The following is a 19,979-nucleotide window of genomic DNA, read 5'->3' as shown; positions in this document are numbered from 1 at the left end:
GTATCAGGAGAATGCACATAATATCGGGGGAGTGCGTGTCTACCCGCCTTATTTTAAAGCCCAAATGGGTACCTACCCATATACAAAGTCCTCCTGATGGTCTAGCTAGGGGCCCCTTAGATGCTGCTTTGCAATATGCCACATATCCTGTACTATACTGATAATCAACTGCCACGTTTCCTGGAATAAGCAGATCTCATGTCCATCAATGAAGGCCCCCCAGTCCGGTTGCTCCATTAAGGACACCAGACCTGCAATATTCCATGATAAGATTTTAAGACCACCTACGTCTAGGCTTTTCTCCCATTGGGGGCTTATCTTGAGTATCTCAGCCAGACCTTGAATAACAGTTTCACTGTCTCTCCTAGGTCCCTAGTCAAGCACAGAGTCTTCACAACTGGGGACATTAGTTCTGGTGGAATTCTCCCCCACATCAGCCGTATTGGGCCGCAGTGTTAAGTCATCCAAAGCCAGCCCCTCGTTTATCTTTGGCACAATTCGAGGCAATATCCCCCCTCCCTGAACCCCGCTAGATATTGGTTTTAGAATTGGCGTAACATGCCTATTAGTTAGCGCGGGGTTAGTCAGTCCACCAGATCTAAACCACAGAATTTATTACTAAGTGGGACCATGTATTGCAAACCGTTGTATCTGACCCTATTCCCTTCTTGATGGTCATAATTAGACAGTTGATTTAGAGGGCAGTAGAAGTGGCTAAGTTTGTAGGCCCTGATAGTTGTGCCATACACATATGTGACTCACTGCTCTCGGGTCCCTAAAATTTACAACGATGCAATCCCCCACTTCGTTTTTTGGTTGGTTCCTCACCCAGCTCACTCTCCTCACACACAATATCTGGCTACGAACTTCACCCGGAAGGGGTCTGTTAGCGTTTAGCCAGTGGATCGTTTTACATTTAAGCTGATCATGTGTTTCCGCCTTCCCATGTTCCAGTTCTGGGACCCCCGTCAATATTACCACACATGGCGCACAATCTGGGGGAAGATCCAAATGGGGCTGATTAGTCTTTGCCGCCATCCCATTATTAGTTCGCTGGCCAGACATAGACTTTCTTTGCGTATTTAGAGCCCCCAGGGACCTTCCCTCATGATCCCGTTCCCGAGTACCACCAATATTCACATTAACCTCTACATCGCTTATAGCACTTGGGGCCGTTACTTGTACTATCTTGTTGCGAATAGGTCTAGAAGGGCCTCCACTATCCCCGGATCCCTCCTTCGAAATAGCATTTGGTCTATCGAGATTTACTATAGTGCTCTTGATAGTGTCCACACTAGACAGCATCAATCCTTCAAGTCTGTCCAGCTTATTTTCAATGTGCGTTAATCGTTCTATTAGTGGTTTCAGGGACAAAGTAATAAGCCCACCAATCCTCTGCCAGTTAGAATCATCTATATGGAAAAGTCTTGTGTCGGGATCAGTCACCTTAGGTGTACCGGCCGTAGCATTGCTATCCTGTACTATTTGATTAACGGAAGAGTCCAGTGTAGCTTCGTTATTGCTTTTATTTGGCTTAAACGCTTTTGGATTCCTCCCCTTCTGGTGTGTGCCTCCACGTTTCCTCTTCGGGATTGCCCCCAACGACTTTTCAGGGGGTGGCAATTTAGGCCTTAAAGTGTCCATTGCACGAGTCACAGGTCCTCTATGCAAGTCCGGTGTGATATCATTAATGGAGGAAACTGAATGATCCTGCACCCCCGCTAAGTTAACTTCAGCATTCACAGCGTGCGAGACACCACGGCCTGTTGTGTGGGGTGGAATAGTACAGGCCAATCGCTTGTCTGTCGCAGGAGATGGGACACTCAAGAGACCCCCCAAGGAAGAACGCTTATTAAAAGCAGGGTCCAAAGAGAGGCGTCTTTCGGTTATAGCGATCTCGTGTTCGAGGACAGAGGAAGCCCTCGTGATAAATTGGTCCAATGTACCAGCCACGCATCCTACGCCAGTAACCTTCCTCCCCCTTTTCTCCTGGGCAGGCATCTTAATCAACAGTCTAGGACAGAATGTATACCGCTACTCCTACCTTGGGTTAAAGCAGAGTCCAGAGTACAATAGATGTTGGAGGGGGCGGCGTCCGCACTGCGGGGTCAAGTGCTTCCCAAAGTACTTCCGGTGCAGAGAGGAGGGGCGGGGCGGTCTCGTGGCGGCCCCTGTAGCTCTCTGGGTGCTCGAGTCCTGGTTCCCGGTGTGTAGGACAAACAAAATCCATGGCAAAGCGGGAGACGCAGGAGGTTTAAATAATGCCACGGTGCAGAGAGGAGGGGCGGGGCGGTCTTGTGGCGGCCCCAACAGCTCTCTGGGTGCTCGAGTCCTGGTTCCCAGTGTGTAGGACAAACAAAATCCAAGGCAAACTCATGGAGAATGCCATGTAGATTTTGGTGTTTAATGCACCACAACCTGCATGGCACAGTGAATACAATATGTTTTCCCCTGTTGAATTTCGGCAGATTTGACCGGCCGAAATGTAATAAAGGTTGAGTTATTTAACACATCCAATAATTATCAGATGCGTCAAATACCTTCACATTCATAAATACGACTTGTGTGTAAGCAGGAGTTTACACGTTGATCAGAATATTATGAGGAACTCGTAATCAGGCCCTAAGACTGATAAAATAAACAGCAAAACATTGTTCTTTAGAGAGTATAAAAGGCTGCAGGCAGTTTAGGCACATCTGGCAGAGGTCAGGGGAAGAGAAACAAGGCAGCAACTCCTCAGCCTTTTGTATGTAACATATGTACACTTTTGCATTTAGCAAAACAGAAATTTGTATTTACATTCACATATACACAAGAAATTGACAGCACTCCATGAATATGAACAATTCAGGCATTACATATTTACAAGTTGTCCCTTACTGCTAATAAGACCTCTTTTGTTTCAAATTCTATTTCTCAGACCTCCAACTTCTCAAGGATTCTATTGCAGGCAGTCACACTAATCTGCCATGCTTTAAAATAACCATTCCCCCACTCAAGTTGTTTGTGACAAAATGGCCTCTTTTTTCGTATCAAAAGATCAATAAATCAAGGCCATTTATGATTGTATTGCTGAGCTTCTGGTGTCATCCTTCTTCATAGGGCATAATTACAAGCCTTCACCCTTATTTGTCACTCCTATAGCAGTTCTCTAAATAATTGAAGAAGAGGAGAAAGTTTACTCCTTGCTTATCTCCCTACAACCGGGCTCCCCAGACGACATATATCCATTGAGGAGTTTAATAACCTTGGATCAAAGGAAGGTTTCATAAAAACCCCTTTTAAAGAAGTCAACCTTGGGTCCCAGGGTAGAAGCTAACTATAGGCTCATCTTTCTTTTACCAGCAGTCCACTATTTTCTCTGAATAGGGAGATAAATGCACTTATCAGGAGCCAGTATCTTAATAGAACGGTAGAAAATGAGTCCCTACTAGCGTTATTAAAACGCAGAAGAGTTAGATTGAGACTGAAACTGAAAAAAGAAAAAGAGGATCTTCTTTGGATTAGCCTGAGGGAGGCAATAACCTTTAATCGAACCAGAGAATTCTGGTCTATAATAAGAAAAGGTTGTGGTACTATAATAACTCCCCGTCCTATATCCATAAGCGAAAAAGTATGGACAGTATTTGTAACCGCATTATATGCCCCAAATGAAGTATTGGAGGATACTGGTATGATGGAATCAAATGATTTACAAAAATGCAATTTACCTACAGAAAAAATAATTGTGTCGGCAATAAAGAGTATGCGCTCTACTGGAGCCATGGGTCCAGACGAACTCCCTATGACAATTATTAAGCAGGATATTTGTACTTGGAGCCGGATTCTTCTCCCCTTATTTCAGGCCTGCTTTTTAACTAGAACTGTCCCTGACTCCTGGAGGGGCAGTATATTAATTCCTATATTTAAAAAGGGGGATCGGGAGCTGCCATCTAATTATCGCCTAATAGCGTTATTAGATGCCATAGGGAAAATTTTCGCCAAATGCGTATTAATGTTAATTATGGAATGGGCAGAAACTAATAAGATTTTACCAATGGAACAAACTGGTTTTCGTGAAGATCACGGAACGCTTGATAATTTGACGATGCTACAGGTGATCAGTGACAAGTATGTACGTATCCGTGATGGTGGCTTATATGCCGCATTTATTGATTTCTCCGCGGCGTTTGACAGAGTGGACCGCCCAACGCTGTGGAGAAAACTGGCGACATTGGGTATGCCAGGATACTTACTTGCGTTGGTCCGTTCTTTGCACATGAATACATGGTGTAAGGTACTACAAGGTGGTGAAGAGGGTATTACAACATCTATTCCCTCTCAGAACGGTCTCAAACAAGGATGCATGTTAGCACCTATATTGTTCTCTTTGTATATAGCTGACCTCCCAATTTTTATTTCATCTTGCGAGGGTGCTGCTCCGAAAATTGGAGGATCAGCTATATCTATCCTAATGTACGCAGACGATATTCTTATTTTGGATTTGACCCCGAAGGGTCTATCTAATCGCCTGCTTGCATTGCATGAATTTGCTGTAGCGCACCATATGAAAATTAATTCGTCAAAAAGTAAAATCATGTGCATTTTTGGTAAAAGAAAATGTAGATCAAGCAATTATAGGTGGTCTATAGGGGGGCAAAGGCTAGACGTGGTTAAAACATATCCGTTCTTGGGTAAAATAATATCATCTAATCTCAGTGAGACACCTCATATCGAACATAACTCTCGTAAAGCTTTGGCCCATGGAAGGGGGTTATGTTCGTTATATAATGCTACGGGGAAGAGACATTTCTCTCCTTTTTTGGAAGTCTTTAAAGCAAAAGTGCCAGCTACTCTCCTGTACGGAATAGAATTAGTGGAAATGAAATATTGGGGGTTCCTTCAAAAAATGGAAGGACGGGTGCTACGGAAAATTATGTCCCTAAGCAATGCATGTTCTACATCTTCATGCAGATTAGAACTTGGACTCCGCAGCTGTTGGACACAGGCATTGGTGGCATTAGTAAGATGGGTAGCATGCTTGGCTAGAGGAAAACCAGGTACACTAAGAGAGCTTGTTAAAAAGGAATTACTGGGTAATCTTAATGATTTTTCCTCTTTACTAAAAAACTTTAGGAAAGCTGTAGCACTGTTGGAGGTAGATGAGGATACCCTATTCTCACTTTCTCCTTCTGAGCTTAAAATTTCACTAAAAAGAGCCTCGTGGGAGCTATGTTATAGGTTGGATACTCTTGTCCAACCCAAATTATATAATAGGGAACCTTTGTTGGAGACATACTCCCCCAAACTGACCCAACAATATTTGACGTGGAACGTTCCCCATGGAGTGCGTAGGTTATGGTATCTCCTACGACATGATCTACTCCCACTTAATTCACTCCTAGCAAAATGGCACGGAAGCTCCCCGATATGTAATTTTTGTGATGTCACTGTTCAAGATCGTAACCACGTCTTGTTCGTTTGCTCTGCCTTACGTTCTCTGCGACTTAAATGGATTAAGCCTATTTGTTTACAATTGGGAATCTTAAATGCTAAACTGTTTATACATGCAATTTACTGCCCTCCGAATGAATTGTTTTGTTGTAGGATTTTTAAATTTTTTAAAGGGTTCTTAAATATTTATTAGGTTGCTGTAATGATGCCGTGGCTCACTTTAAAAATTGATAACTCTTGTGATTTGTCCTGTATTATTGTTTATGTAAGTTCACATATTTATATTATTTGTTATTATTGTATTATGTAATGTCTATTTTTCTTTTTATGTGGCCCTCATTGAGAGCCAAAACATAATAAATAAAAACTTGAAACTTGAAACTTTTACCAGCAGTCACTACAATTGGTAAGACATTCTGGCTCATCAGCTTTATAAACATCTTGAAGAGCACCAGTTACTGGATGCCAGCTAGATGAGTTAAAACCTTGGGGCTGCTTTATTAATATTTTGTGTTGTGGTTGAGCCACTTATTTTGTGTGCAACCACAACATAAAATGTTAGTCGAGATTTACAAAGCCACGGAAGGCAAATTGTGGCGTCTTGCATGGCTTTGTAAAAAAAAGATGTAATGCACGGCAGAGTATAGCGCTGCCTTGCTTTACTGTGCATTGGGGAGCAGTTCCATGGGTGGAGCAGAGCATTCCCATGCATCCGCCCATAGATTTTAATGCACTCCCAAATCTACTAAGGTCAGTAAACCTGGGACTGTGCCAAAACTATGCACTTCCTAGATGCAGGTCTAACAAGGTGAAATATCTTTATTTCTCCTTGTTACTGTTTTTTTGTGGTGCAGCTGTCACCAGACAATTATGTGAGCATCACTGGAAAGGGCTTTTGGCTCTGCCAAAATGTTGGGAATGAGAAATCTCACCTGGCTGAGGCTCCTGCTGGGTGACTCACAGATTTGGAGAGAGTTTAGCGGATTGCACCACTGTGCCAATGTCCAGGTAAGGAAAAGGTGGGACACGTAGCGGAGGAGACCCAGGGGTCCAGTCGCCCAGGCCTAGCACCAGTAGATTGACGCACCCCCAGTGCCGGCTCAGCCACTATGGCGGAAGAGCGTCGCCCCACTGCTTCCAAGCAGTACAAGAAGAGGAACAATCATCATATGATGATAACTTCCTGATGTTGTCGTGCCATGTTTTCTTTGCAGGCGAGAGGGTGTGCATGGCTTGCTCCAGTCATGGAGCAGGACAGGAGTCGAGTGGCATGCCCACTCAAGTGTGCAGTGACTGTTTGATCAGCCCGCTCAGGCCGCACAAAGCAGTCATGCACACTGTCTTGTTCGCAATGTAGGATGCATTACAGCCTGCATGGAAAGCATGCACTCACCTCCAGCCCCTGGCTGAACTCCTCGTCCCAGTACCAATGACCAATCCCAGTTCCGCATTGCAATGTTGTGATTGGCTTAGGCGAGTCTGGCTGCTCACTTCCTGTTTCTGGAAGCAGACTCAGACGAGAAGGAGCAATGAAAACACTGGACCAGGGCTTGAGGTAAGATTTCTCTCATTTAAATATTTACAACACATGCCCCTACACACAACCCCGCGTCCACATCCCATCCAGTGCTCTTTCCGGCTTTTCTCACCTCCCAGCTGTCCAGTCCCCGCACACCACTTCTTAATGGCAGCCGCTGTGCAGCCATGCACAGCGGGCGTACCAGTGGTGTGCTAAAGGTATATATGGAGTTACGGCGCATACCATGATATCACATTGCATTACGATGCATAGTAATATTAGGCATATTGCAACAGTAGGGAAAGTGTTGGATTGCAGAGATATAAACATTACTATTCCCACTTCAGTGGGTGCAATCCTAAAACTGACCCTTGTACTCCAAAGCAAACCCTGAACCGTAAAATTCATCTTTAAGCCCCCAAAACACACCCTAAAAATCATATTTGACCCAAATGCACACCCCAATTTTCACGATTGACTCAAAAACACACCCCAAATTATATTTTTTAGCCCATAATGCACACCATATTTCATCTCAGACACCCGAAATCCATACCCACGCTAAAAATTAAAAAGACCCCATTACTAACCTCACAATGCGTTATAATTGATTGCAATGTAAAGGCACTTGCATTGTTGGATTTGCATTCTAAAGGCATTACGAATTAATGCCTGCGTTGTAATGGACATCTCCCATGCCACAGGCAAGCCATAGGCAAGCCATAGGCAAGGCCGTCTGCTTCTGTCTGCCCACGGCACCAAGGACCCTTCCTCTCAGACACTCCACCGCTACAGTGCCAGCAACTGCCTCACCATCAACCCTGGATGCCACTTCCCCTGCCAGGACCAACATCTGCTCCAGACCGGACATCGCTATTGCCATCACTGATGGCTACTAATTCATCCGCTAGGACCACCCCGACCATCCAGGAAGAGGCATTGCCATCACCTACAGAAGCACACTCCGCCTGACAATGCACCCTAATGACCCAACGGTGACCATGGAACATCTCATCTTCCAGATCCGGACCAACCACAACACCATCCTCTGTGGTACCCTCATCTGCAGGCCCCTTGGACAATGGACACCCATTCTCCGATACCATTGTAGACCTTATTGCACACCAAGGTCTCCCATCCACCGACGACATCCTAATTGGTGAACTCAAGTTCCACCTGGACAACCCCATTGACTAGAACACTGCCCACTCCTGGGGTAGCTCCCCAACATCAGACTCAAGCAGCTAGTCACCGCAGCAAGCCACATAGCAGGACACATGGTCAAGCATGTCTCCTCCGCCATCGAGACCTTCAACTACAGCCACACCACCGGACTTTCCTGGACCGACCATCATTGTATGCATAACAGCTTGACCATGCCCACCGTACGCAACCACCATCATCGCTCCCCTCTCAGTTGGATCAAGGCCACCAAAGTACATCTAGTCAACTCCCTCAGCACCACAACTCCACCAACGCTTACAGACGATAAAACCACAGAGCGCAACCGCCACTGATGGATCTCCAACTGCGCCGACACCCGGGTTCCCCTCAGGAACAGCACTGCGTCAATCCATGACACCTGCATGATGGCAGGCGTACGGGCAACACAGTGCCACAGGGATAGCCTGGCCCCATGCATTGCTGGAGTTGCGTCATGGTTGTGATGCGACTGCAGCAATGTTTGACTTTAGCACAGACAGATACATCAGGACTCCCGATGTATCTGTCATTACTTGCGTCATGGAGTGCTGACCAGTAAATACAGCACATCCGTGGTGTCGCAAGAAGAGGGTAGAGAAAAGTGTTTCAAAGCTGTCTTGTCGCAGCGCTGCAACACTTTTCATGAGTGAGGCCCAGGAACGCGCACTATCTTATTGATGGTGCGCAGTCCTGCTCTGTAGTTTTGTTGCAGGGCAACGCAGCAACATTGCTTGCAGTGCGGTCTAGCAACAAAACCAGCTGAAATGAGGCCAGAAGGGTTATCTCCATTTTTAAGACCAGCTATTTTCTGGTCTTTAAAAAACTGCCTCTAACTGCAGTTAGATGCAGTTTTTTTGCTCCTCCAGACTTAAGGAATCCCATTGTAAATATCGCTAAGTGGGGTTAGCGGCCGTTTGTACATGGGAACGCCTCCCTTGCATGTCATTACCGCTAACAGAAGTGACGATCTTTATAATGGACAGAAGTGTCGATCTTTATAATGGAGATAAGCGACAGCTTGTACATACAGAGACAAAAATATTGCTGAAAACAGTCTGAAAAGTGCAGCTAAAGCTGCGTTAACTCCTTGTACATATGCCCCATAATGTTTTTTTTGGTTGGCCTGGACTTCAATGTGTGTCTCATTTGTTGGATCACGTTGTCCATTGTAAATGGAATATCTGTGCACTCTTTTCAATGAAAACGTAAAATGGCTGAGAAAAATAACTATTTCACTAGCGGCCAGCTAAATAGCTGCTACTTTAGAATACATTGTAGAATTCAGAATACTTAATGCAAGTCAGAAGCGTCAAGTTAGCACGAAATGGACAAGATAGGGCGCTGCGTATTTTTACTTGTAACACTGTACAGCACCTCTAGTAGAAATGGTTTAGCTTTAGCCTTTTACCACAAAACAATCCACTTAGTGATACAATATTCCTTGCCCTTCGTGGAACAGTGGGTGATGCTCTACAAGACGGACATTTGGTTAATTAAATGAAATTAAAGGAAAAGACATGACGTTTGATGTGTCAGCAAAGAAGACCCGTTCAGTCGTTGTTGTAAAAAATGAGCCAAACTTTTCACATTTGCTAATCCGAGCACTGGAATCCTAAATACATTTTTGGCATACAGCAGCCTGTTGCACCATGCTGCAGGAGAGCGAAGACATCCCGGGGAATCCATCTGCGAAAGTAAAGACAATTGCCCCAGGGTTTAAATACGTTGCTTCAGCCGCACACTCTGCTCTCATGTTTACCTTGTCAGAACACGTTCTTCTGATCCACCTTGCTTGCTTCGACTTTCTCAAAATGTAAATAAGTTACACTTTCTAGATAAGGATGCCTCAGGCCCTCATTACCAGTGAAAGGCTAAATTCTGAATCCTGAGCAAACAAGAGCTTACACGTGGATCGGAATTGCTAGTTGTGTGGTAAGTGTCACACCTGCAAGGTTTCCCCCTGTAAAATTCTAGTAGGATATTCGTGTGGAAATCAATCAGGGTTTACAATGACTGCTAAAAAAAAAAAAAAACATGTGGGATTAGGTTGTTGAATACCTATTCTGTGTAGTACAGATCATTTTTTAAAACTTGAAAATAGGAAGTATTACCTTGTGTAAACAAGCATTGACAAAGCAAATAGATCTTGCATTTGTGAGATTTATTGACTTTGCTACTGTTTTTTAGCTATGCTGCAAATGGCTGAAAACAATGTGAAAAAAGCTGTACGACACAGCCAGCGCAGTCGGCATTGTAGCACTTTTTTATTAGTATTTTGTGCTATGCTGCACTGATGCTAGTGCTGCTGTATAATATGGCTAAAAAACTTTGACAAAACCAATCGATATCGCATAGGCAAGACCTACTGGCTTTGCCAATGCTTGGCATGGAATGCAATATGATAAGTTATAATATTTATATAATGTTTACAACAGCTGAAGTGCTAATGTTACAGAACGGAAAATGACCTTGCCAAGGTGTTAGTGCGTCCAGATTGAGAAGGATTTCTAAGACCATGCAAAAACTGGGAAAATGTAACATATGAATGCACTGATTGGAACATAAGTTGTAGGTAGACAGAAAAGTTCAATAGGTTACAGCTTTTATTCCAGTGATGCTTTAGGCTATGTGTTTTTGTGTGGTTACAAAAGAACCAAGAAAAAGAACTCCTGACTTCTTGTTTAGTACTAAAATATAGGAACGGTTGATGTTCAGTGGGTTTCCTAGAACTCTTGGCCCCTGTATCACTGCACCTGCTGCAGCATTCAATCATGGCCCCTAGTGCCTGTAAAGTAACTCCACTTGTGACTGATTGTTTAGTAGGAACATGTAGCAATAATCAGTGTTTAGTGGATTTCCCAGAGCTTTTGGCCCCTGTGCCACTGCACCTGCTGCACCTTTCAAATCATGCTCCCAAGTGCCTGCAAGGTATCTGTGCTTGTGGCTGGTTGCTCGGTAGTAGCACATGGCAATAGTCAGAGTCCACTGGGTGTCCCAGAGCTTTCAGCCTCTGTGCCATTGCACATGCTGCTCCATCCAAATCATGGCATAACCAAAGGAAACCGGTCCAGGGAAGGCATGGCTTGGCAGTTCGGACTGGACTGTTCCCATGAGGCACAGGGTCAGACTGATTTGCATATGGCCATGTTTGAACTAGGGTGGCAGAGTGGGCTAAAGAACGGTGATGGATTCAACCCAGATCTTTTGACTGGGTGTGAGTGTTTGATTGGTTCAGATGCTCCGTCCATCACCACCCCCTTTTGTACCACTTTGTTCGCCATAAATTGGCAGGGTATGCTCAGACATGAGTCCCTTGCTCACTTTGCCACTGGATTCAAGCAAGCCTGGCTGAAGACGGCTGAAATGCCAGAAACCGGTCCTCGGTAGCTTGTTTCCGGTCCAGGGAAGGCATTGCTTGGCAGTTCGGGCTGGACTGTTCCCATGAGGCACAGGGTCAGACGGATTTGCATATGGCCATGTCTGAACTGGGGTGGCAGAGTGGGCTAAAGAACGGTGATGGATTAAAGCCAGATCTTTTGACTGGGTGTGAGTGTTTGATTGGTTCAGATGCTCCGTCCATCACCACCCCCTTTTGTACCATCCAAATCATGGCATTGATGACTGCAAGGTGTCCGCGGTTGAGACTGCTTGCTCAGTAGTAAAGTATAGCAAAAGTCAGTGTTCATTGGGTTTCCTAGAGCTTTTGGCCCCTGTGCCATTGCACAAGTTGCACCATCCAAATAATGACCCTCGTGCCTGCAAGGTACGTCCGCTTGTGACTGCTTGCTGAGTGTTAATGTTTAGCAATGATTGCTGCTCGCTGGGTTTCCTAGAGATTTTGCCCCCTGTATCACATCACCAACTGCACCATTCAAATCATTGCCCTAGTGCCTGCAAGGAAACTGCTCTTGTGACTACTTGCTAAGTGATAACATGTAGTAATAATCGGTGTTCAGTGGGTTTCCTAGAGCTTGTCGGTGTTAGGAAAGTAAATGAAATAAATGAAGGCAGTTTCCGGCTCGCCTGATTGCGAAAAAGGTGACTGCCGAAACATGTCTGGTTGCTGTGAGTCCGTGAATAAAAGACATGGATTCGCCCTGTGGGTGCTTTTCTTTCTTGTTGTGGGAAAATTTGCAAGTTTGAGAGTGTACATATATATATACATATTTATATATATATACACACATACATATATATATATATAGACATATATATAGATTCACTGAAAAACCATAGGTTTTACACACGTTATAGTTAGGAAATAGCATTTACAAAACCTATGAAATTCACTGAAAAAACCATAGGTTTGACACCAGTTATAGTTAGCTGGAAATTTTACTCGCATAAAACCAATGAAATTCCCACGTTATAGTTAGCTGGACTCACTATAACTTGCGCGTGCAATGCACTGCTGATGACGTCACATATTACATCACTCATGACATGGTCAGTGACATCAGTCATGACATCAATGATGACACTATCCAGTGAATGTGTGTCTTTTTAAAAAATAAATATGTGTTATATATGTATATGTAAAAGTTGATGGAAGAATAAATGTTTAAATAAGTGATTACTTGGATGTTTAAAAAAAAATTGATTGGTTAACTGGTTTATTAAGTGTATCTTAGTGAATACATATATTAGAGAGTAATGTTTAAATATTTAAATATATGTATTAGTGTTTCACTTTGTGTATAAGTGGTTGCATGGGTTGGTGAGGAGCTACATGTGTATGTATATGGGTTATTAGATGTTTTTGTTAGTATCAGTATGAGTGTTTGTATGGTTTGGTGGGGGTATTACTTAACACATAGATGCATGAATGACTGACTCTCTTTGTATGTGTTTTGAAGACAGCATATGTGCAGGACTGTATGGGTGGAAAAGTGTGTATATGTGTGTGTTAGTGAGTGAATGACTGTCTCACTAGTGTCTTTATCAGTAACTACATATGGTTTAATCTAATATATGTGAATATTGATGTATATAAGTGAGTATATGTGAGAGAAAGAGATTGTAAGAGTTCCTGTTTAGATAAGTATGTGTTTCTATAAGTGATTGTTAAGAGAGTAAGTATGTGTAAGTTTCCATAGAAGTAAGGTGGTTGTGTGTGTATAGCTGTATATGCAAATAAATGGATGTTCAATAGTTTATTTGCATGTGTGAATATGTGTGAGAGTATCTTTTGGATGACTGTCGGTGTGTAACAGGATGTATAGGTGTATCACTACATTTTGATATTTGATATTTGATATTTATGGGAATTTGTATAGCGCAGCTATCGCTCCGGAAGGAGCATCTTGGCGCTGAGCGTACAGAAAATAAAAACGTAGTGATAAGAAGGATCATATGGCTGCTAGGACCGAGGTATCGGATAGCTGGAACACCCAGGTTTTCAGAAGTTTCCTGAAATGGCTCTCAGTTTCGACTAACCTGAGATTAACAGGGAGGCTGTTCCAGGCTCTGGCAGCTAGGAAAGAGAAAGTTTCCCCCCCCCTAGTTTTTAACTTGAATCTTGGGATTATGACAAGATTTGTTCCTGAGTATCTTAGGCAGCGTGTGGGATTGTAATGCATAAAACGCTTGGTAAAGTAGAGGGGGCCTGTTTTTCTAGTGGCTTTAAATACAGTGAGCAAAAGTTTAAACAAAATTCTTTTGTGGAGCGGTAACCAGTGAAGAGCGTTAAGGGCTGCTGAGGCAGAAGACCTTCTGGGGAGTTTAAGCACGAGTCTAGCCGCGGCGTGTTGAACACTTTGTAGTTTCCTGAGGGTAGACTTCTTCACTCCTGCCATTAGTCCGTTGCAATAGTCAAGTCGGGAGAGAATTAAAGCAACCGCGACTGATTTTCTGGCTGCAATGGGGAGAAAGTCAAAGAATTTCTTCAGTGATCTAATAATGCTAAAACAGCATCCTGCAGTAATGCGGACGTGATCATCGAAGGTGAGGGATGCGTCAAATTGAACGCCAAGGTTACGTGCCGAGGAGACAGCGCTCGGAGGGGCTTCTGAATTTTTAGGCCACCAGTCTTTTGGGCAAAAGGACATATCTTTCCCTAGGGGTATTATTTCAGTCTTAGCGCTGTTGCATCTGAGATGATTTTTGTTCAGCCATAAGAAGACCTCAGAGAGACAGTTCTGGAATCTAAGGTCTGCATCCGTACATTTTTTATCAATGGTGACGACAAGCTGAGTGTCGTCAGCGTACGATGTGACGAGGATTCCGTGAGATTCTATCACTGCAAGGAGGGGGGCCATGTAAATATTAAAAAAGAGAGGACTAAGTATGGACCCCTGGGGGACTCCTGATGTGATTGATCTTTCGCTGGATAGGTAAGGGCCTAATGATATTGTTTGAGATCTGTTGGACAGGAATGAAGTTATCCATGTCAACACTGTGTTTGCCACACCAATCTCGCGCATTCTATTAATGAGAATGGCGTGCGAGATGGTGTCGAACGCTGCTGTGAGGTCGAGCAGGATGAGTACAACCTGTCTCCCCTCATCCTGCAAGAACTTAATAGAGTCCGATAACTCTATCAAGGCAGTTTCGGTGGAGTGGCCGGGGCGGAACCCTGATTGTTGTGGGTGCAGAATATGGTTGTTCTCTACAAAGGTTTTTAACTCCCCATAAACTAATTGCTCCGTGATTTTACCTAAGGCAGGTAATAAAGAAATCGGACGCATATTAGTGAGGTCAGTAGGGGATTTATTCTGCTTCTTCATTAGGGGCTTTACAATGGCCTTTTTCCAGTCATCGGGTACAATACCTGAGCCAAGAGATTCATTAATGATGGCATTAATTGTGGGATTTACAGCCTCGATAAGATGGTGAAGAATGCTAGGAGGGCATGAGTCCGTAGGAGCTCCCGATTTACAGGCCAGGATTGCCTTCTGAGTTTGTTGAAGGGAGACTGGTGAGAAACTGCCCAGGGTGAATGGATTTGTAACGGCTTCATAAGTAGTGATTAGGGGTTGGGGGAAATCCTTCTGAATGTTGGCAATTTTATCTATGAAAAAATCGGCGATTTGATTGCACAGGGTTTGGGATGGGGGAATTTCAGGTAGGAGAGCTTTGGGATGGGTAAAGGACTTGACTATGGAGAAGACGGTTTGTTGTTTTTGTTGGGCTTCATCTATAGCTTTGGTGAAGTATTCCTTTTTGGCCGCTTTGATGCTAGAGAGGTATAACTTCCTCTGCTGGATGTAGAGTAGTCTTGAGGTTTCGTCATAGGTTTTTCTCCATTTCCTTTCTTGAATCCTGCAGAGGAGATGGATTTCAGTGAGGGACTGGGTATACCAGGGAGCATTGGGCTTTCTTTGACGGCGGTCTGGATGGTGGGCCTTTAGATTAGAGTTGTCGGAGACAATTTGGTTAATCCAGATGTGGAAATTGCGGGAGTCGGACGTTACATCTCCGACTAATGTGGGGGTCGGGGCCAGAGGCCGGGGGTCTGACTTAATACGTTCAGCCACTTTCTTCCAATTGGTGGAGAAGGAAGGAAGGGAGCGCTTAGCGTTAGAGGGCGTGGAGGGATTTTCCTTTATGAAAAAAGGGATGAGACAATGGTCGGTCCATATCTGAGGGATCGGGGGGGACGTATTTAAGGTTGTCAAATTAGAGCAGATACCGTCTAGCGTATGGCCTGCCCGGTGTGTCGAGGAAGTAACAAGTTGGGAGAGACCAAAAATGCTTAGTGATTGTTGAAAGCTAATATTATGGGGGTCCGTACAGGATTCCAAATACAGATTCATGTCGCCTAGAAGGGTAAAAGTGGGATAGTGAGTCATAAGTGACCCCAAAGCCTCGCCAAGAGAGTCCAAAAAGGGGGTGGCGTTACCCGGAGGGCGGTAGATAAGTCCCCCTGAGAAGGAGGTGGAGGCATTAATTTTGATCGAAAAACCCATGCCCTCACTGTCCTTAAGATGGCCTAGATCGAAGGTATGGCACGTGAAAGATTTTTTGATGGCAAAAGCTACCCCCCCTCCTCTCCCGATGGGTCTATCCCGCCTAAAGATGGTGAAATCTGGGGGGAGGGCAGTTGCTAAATCTGGGTTGGATGAATCATTGAGCCAGGTTTCGGTTATGAAAAGAACATCCAAGCCATGAAATAGGATTAGGTCATGAATGTCTTGACCATGGCAAGCTAGGGACCTGGCATTAATAAGCCCTCCCTTAAAGGTTTTGAGCTTATTCTTTGATGTGGGCATTGATTTGGGTGCTCCAGGGGTGGTACCCAGGGACGTCCACTTACAGTATCGGCATGAGAATGGACCCCATAGGAGGTCAGTAGGGGGGCAGCCCTTACAGTGGTGAACTCCCGTTACACCGTATAGTGTACGCAGCTCATCAAAGTCATACCTGATGGTAGGAGGAGAATGGGCAGCATGCCCTGCGCCCGGCGCGGTCCGGTCGCGGACGGGCGCAGACGGGCTTGGCTTAGGCGCGGCTTCGGCACGCGCCCGGCGCGCCCTCTGCGCCAGCCCGCTGCGCCGTCTGGCCGCCCTACACATTATATAGGGAGATAAGAGGGTGGGAGGACGGCACGACTAGAGCGCTCTCCCCGCCTGCCTCACTCAAGATGGCGCCCACCGCCGCCGAGTATCGGCTGAGAAGCGGCTGGGCAGATTGAAGGAGAATGAAAGGTGTTCAGGTGTCAGAATGCCTAAAATATCAATTCCCCTTATGTTAAAAGCCCCCAAAGGTAAACAGCAGACGATTTGTGAAATAGTTAAAAAGACGCTCCAAGTGCAACAATCACACTTCTAAAATTGGGTTTTAAAATATCACGTGCGTTAAAATCATCAGCAGCTCGCAGCCCCAGTTCCCCTCACCAGGGAGAGCTTCTGAAGGGCACCGAGCGCTGCGAAGGAATCAATTAAATACACAAAGAGGGCGGGAGGACGGCGCGACTAGAGCGCTCTCCCCGCCTGCCTCACTCAAGATGGCGCCCACCGCCGCCGAGTATCGGCTGAGAAGCGGCTGGGCAGATTGAAGGAGATTGAAAGGTGTTCAGGTGTCAGAATGCCTAAAATATCAATTCCCCTGATGTTAAAAGCCCCCAAAGGTAAACAGCAGACGATTTGTGAAATAGTTAAAAAGACGCTCCAAGTGCAACAATCACACTTCTAAAATTGGGTTTTAAAATATCACGTGCGTTAAAATCATCAGCAGCTCGCAGCCCCAGTTCCCCTCACCAGGGAGAGCTTCTGAAGGGCACCGAGCGCTGCGAAGGAATCAATTAAATACACAAAGAGGGCGGGAGGACGGCGCGACTAGAGCGCTCTCCCCGCCTGCCTCACTCAAGATGGCGCCCACCGCCGCCGAGTATCGGCTGAGAAGCGGCTGGGCAGATTGAAGGAGATTGAAAGGTGTTCAGGTGTCAGAATGCCTAACATATCAATTCCTCTGATGTTAAAAGCCCCCAAAGGTAAACAGCAGACGATTTGTGAAATAGTTAAAAAGACGCTCCAAGTGCAACAATCACACTTCTAAAATTGGGTTTTAAAATATCACGTGCGTTAAAATCATCAGCAGCTCGCAGCCCCAGTTCCCCTCACCAGGGAGAGCTTCTGAAGGGCCTACATATCATGAGTGAGTATATGTACGAGTGACTATATAGAACTGTTGATCAATTAGTGGATGTGTATATAGATGGTGGAATTATTGAATTGGTTGTTGTAACTGGTATGGGTATCTCCATTTTTTTGAAAATGTTAGTTTCTATTTTTGAATATGTGTTTCAAGGTTTACATTACAGTGAAAAGAGGTCTGTCACTCTGTCACAAGGATGGTGTCATCAGTGATGTCATGACTGATGTCACTGACCCTGTCATGAGGGATGTAATATGTGACGTCATCAGCAGTGCATTGCACGCGCAAGTTATAGTGAGTCCAACTAACTATAACGTGGGAATTTCATTGGTTTTATGCGAGTAAAATTTCCAGCTAACTATAACTGGTGTCAAACCTATGGCTTTTTCAGTGAATTTCATAGGTTTTGTAAATGCTACTTCCTAACTATAACATGTGTAAAACCTATGGTTTTTTCAGTGAATTTCATAGGTTTTTTAAATGCTACTTCCTAACTATAACGTGTTTAAAACCTATGGTTTTTTCAGTGAATATACATATATATTACCTACTGGCGGTCGCCAGTAGGTATATATAGTTAGGATTTTTTCTCTATGGGTTTTTTGAAAATTCTATGTCTAATAACTTTGGCGTTTGTGGACGGAATTGGCTGAAATTTTCAGGAAAATGGCACATTTTGTTTCTGAGCAGCCCCTGAAAATTTTGGGGGGGTTCGTCAAGGGGGGGCCGAGAAAAAAGGGGGGTCCCAAAACGCGTTTTTCCCATGTTAATTTCCATAGGGCGGTTGGCCTCACTTTTAGCCCGAACGGCTGAATGGATTTGCACGAAACTTGGCAAAATTGTAGGGACTGGTAGCCCGATGTGCCTTTTGTAGGTCTCAATATATGTGCTCCAGTGGATTTTGAGAAATTAACGTTTAAAAAAAGATATATATCTGTAACAGCGGACTGGGCAGCGGCCCAGGACGCGTACTTTTCGCGCAACGGAGCTTTGTGAAGCGAAGCTGATTGGTTCTCCGGCGTCTGTCAACATTCCAAACAGTCTGTAGCGGCCGCCATCTTGTCTCTCGGTAGGATCGAGAGACAAGAGGAGGCCAAAGCGAAGGGGCAAATGACCATAAGGGGGCATAGTACATTGTCGCTGACCCCCTAGGTTTGATGTGGAGGTTTTAAAAGGGCCCCGCGGGGCAAAAAAAAATAAAAATAATAATAATCGAACAGCTGAATGGATTTGCACGAAACTTGGCAAAATTGTAGGGACTGGTAGCCCGATGTGCCTTTGCTAGATCTCAATATATGTGCTCCAGTGGATTTTGAGAAATTAACGTTCAAAAAAAGATATATATCTGTAACACCGCACCGCTTCGCGTACTTTTCGCGTTACGGAGCTTTGCGAAGCGAAGCTGATTGGCTCTCCGGTGTCTGTAAACATTCCAAACAGTCCGTAGCGGCCGCCATCTTGTCTCTCGGTAGGATCGAACAGCTGAATGGATTTGCACGAAACTTGGCAAAATTGTAGGGACTGGTAGCCCGATGTGCCTTTGCTAGGTCTCAATATATGTGCTTCAGTGCATTTTGAGAAATTAACGTTCAAAAACAAGATATATATCTGTAACAGCGCTCCGCTTCGCGGAGATAAAATTATATGTGTATTACCTAGCTGTTGCTAACACTAGTTAGCGACGGCTAGTAGAAGATAGCGACCATCTTGGGCCCCACTTTGCATGTGAGTGATATTTATCACTAATGACATGCAAAGTGGGCATGCCAAGATGTTAGCGACTGGAAACAGTCGCTAACATCGCTATCTCCTATTATCAACTTTTGGAAATATTCGAGATAAGCGCGAATATCTCCAAAAGCTACCACCTGCCCTGAGCAGTTTTTAGCCATGTTATCCAATGGGAGGTGGATAACATGGCTAAGAGCATTAGCTCGGTAATGCATGAATATCGCTGAGTTTTCAGCGATATTAATGCATTGCGGTCGTTTTTTATCGTATTTCCGATAAACCTTGATAATAGCAAGGTTTATCTGCGATAATTTCTGACGGTAAAAAAATCGTTGCTAAGCATCGTTAGGGATAAATATCGCTTAACTTTGGTAATATGCCCCAACGTCTGTTAACGTTCGATTCAAAGGAAATCAGGAAGTGTTGAAAAACATTGTCTGCGCCTTCTTGTCTTTTTTCAAATGCCACACTTTTGTCGTGCACGGCAGCCATTTTAGAT

This window comes from Lissotriton helveticus, chromosome 11, assembly GCF_964261635.1.
Source record: "Lissotriton helveticus chromosome 11, aLisHel1.1, whole genome shotgun sequence".
Classification (NCBI taxonomy): Eukaryota; Metazoa; Chordata; class Amphibia; order Caudata; family Salamandridae; genus Lissotriton; species Lissotriton helveticus.
This window is presented reverse-complemented; position numbering follows the sequence as displayed.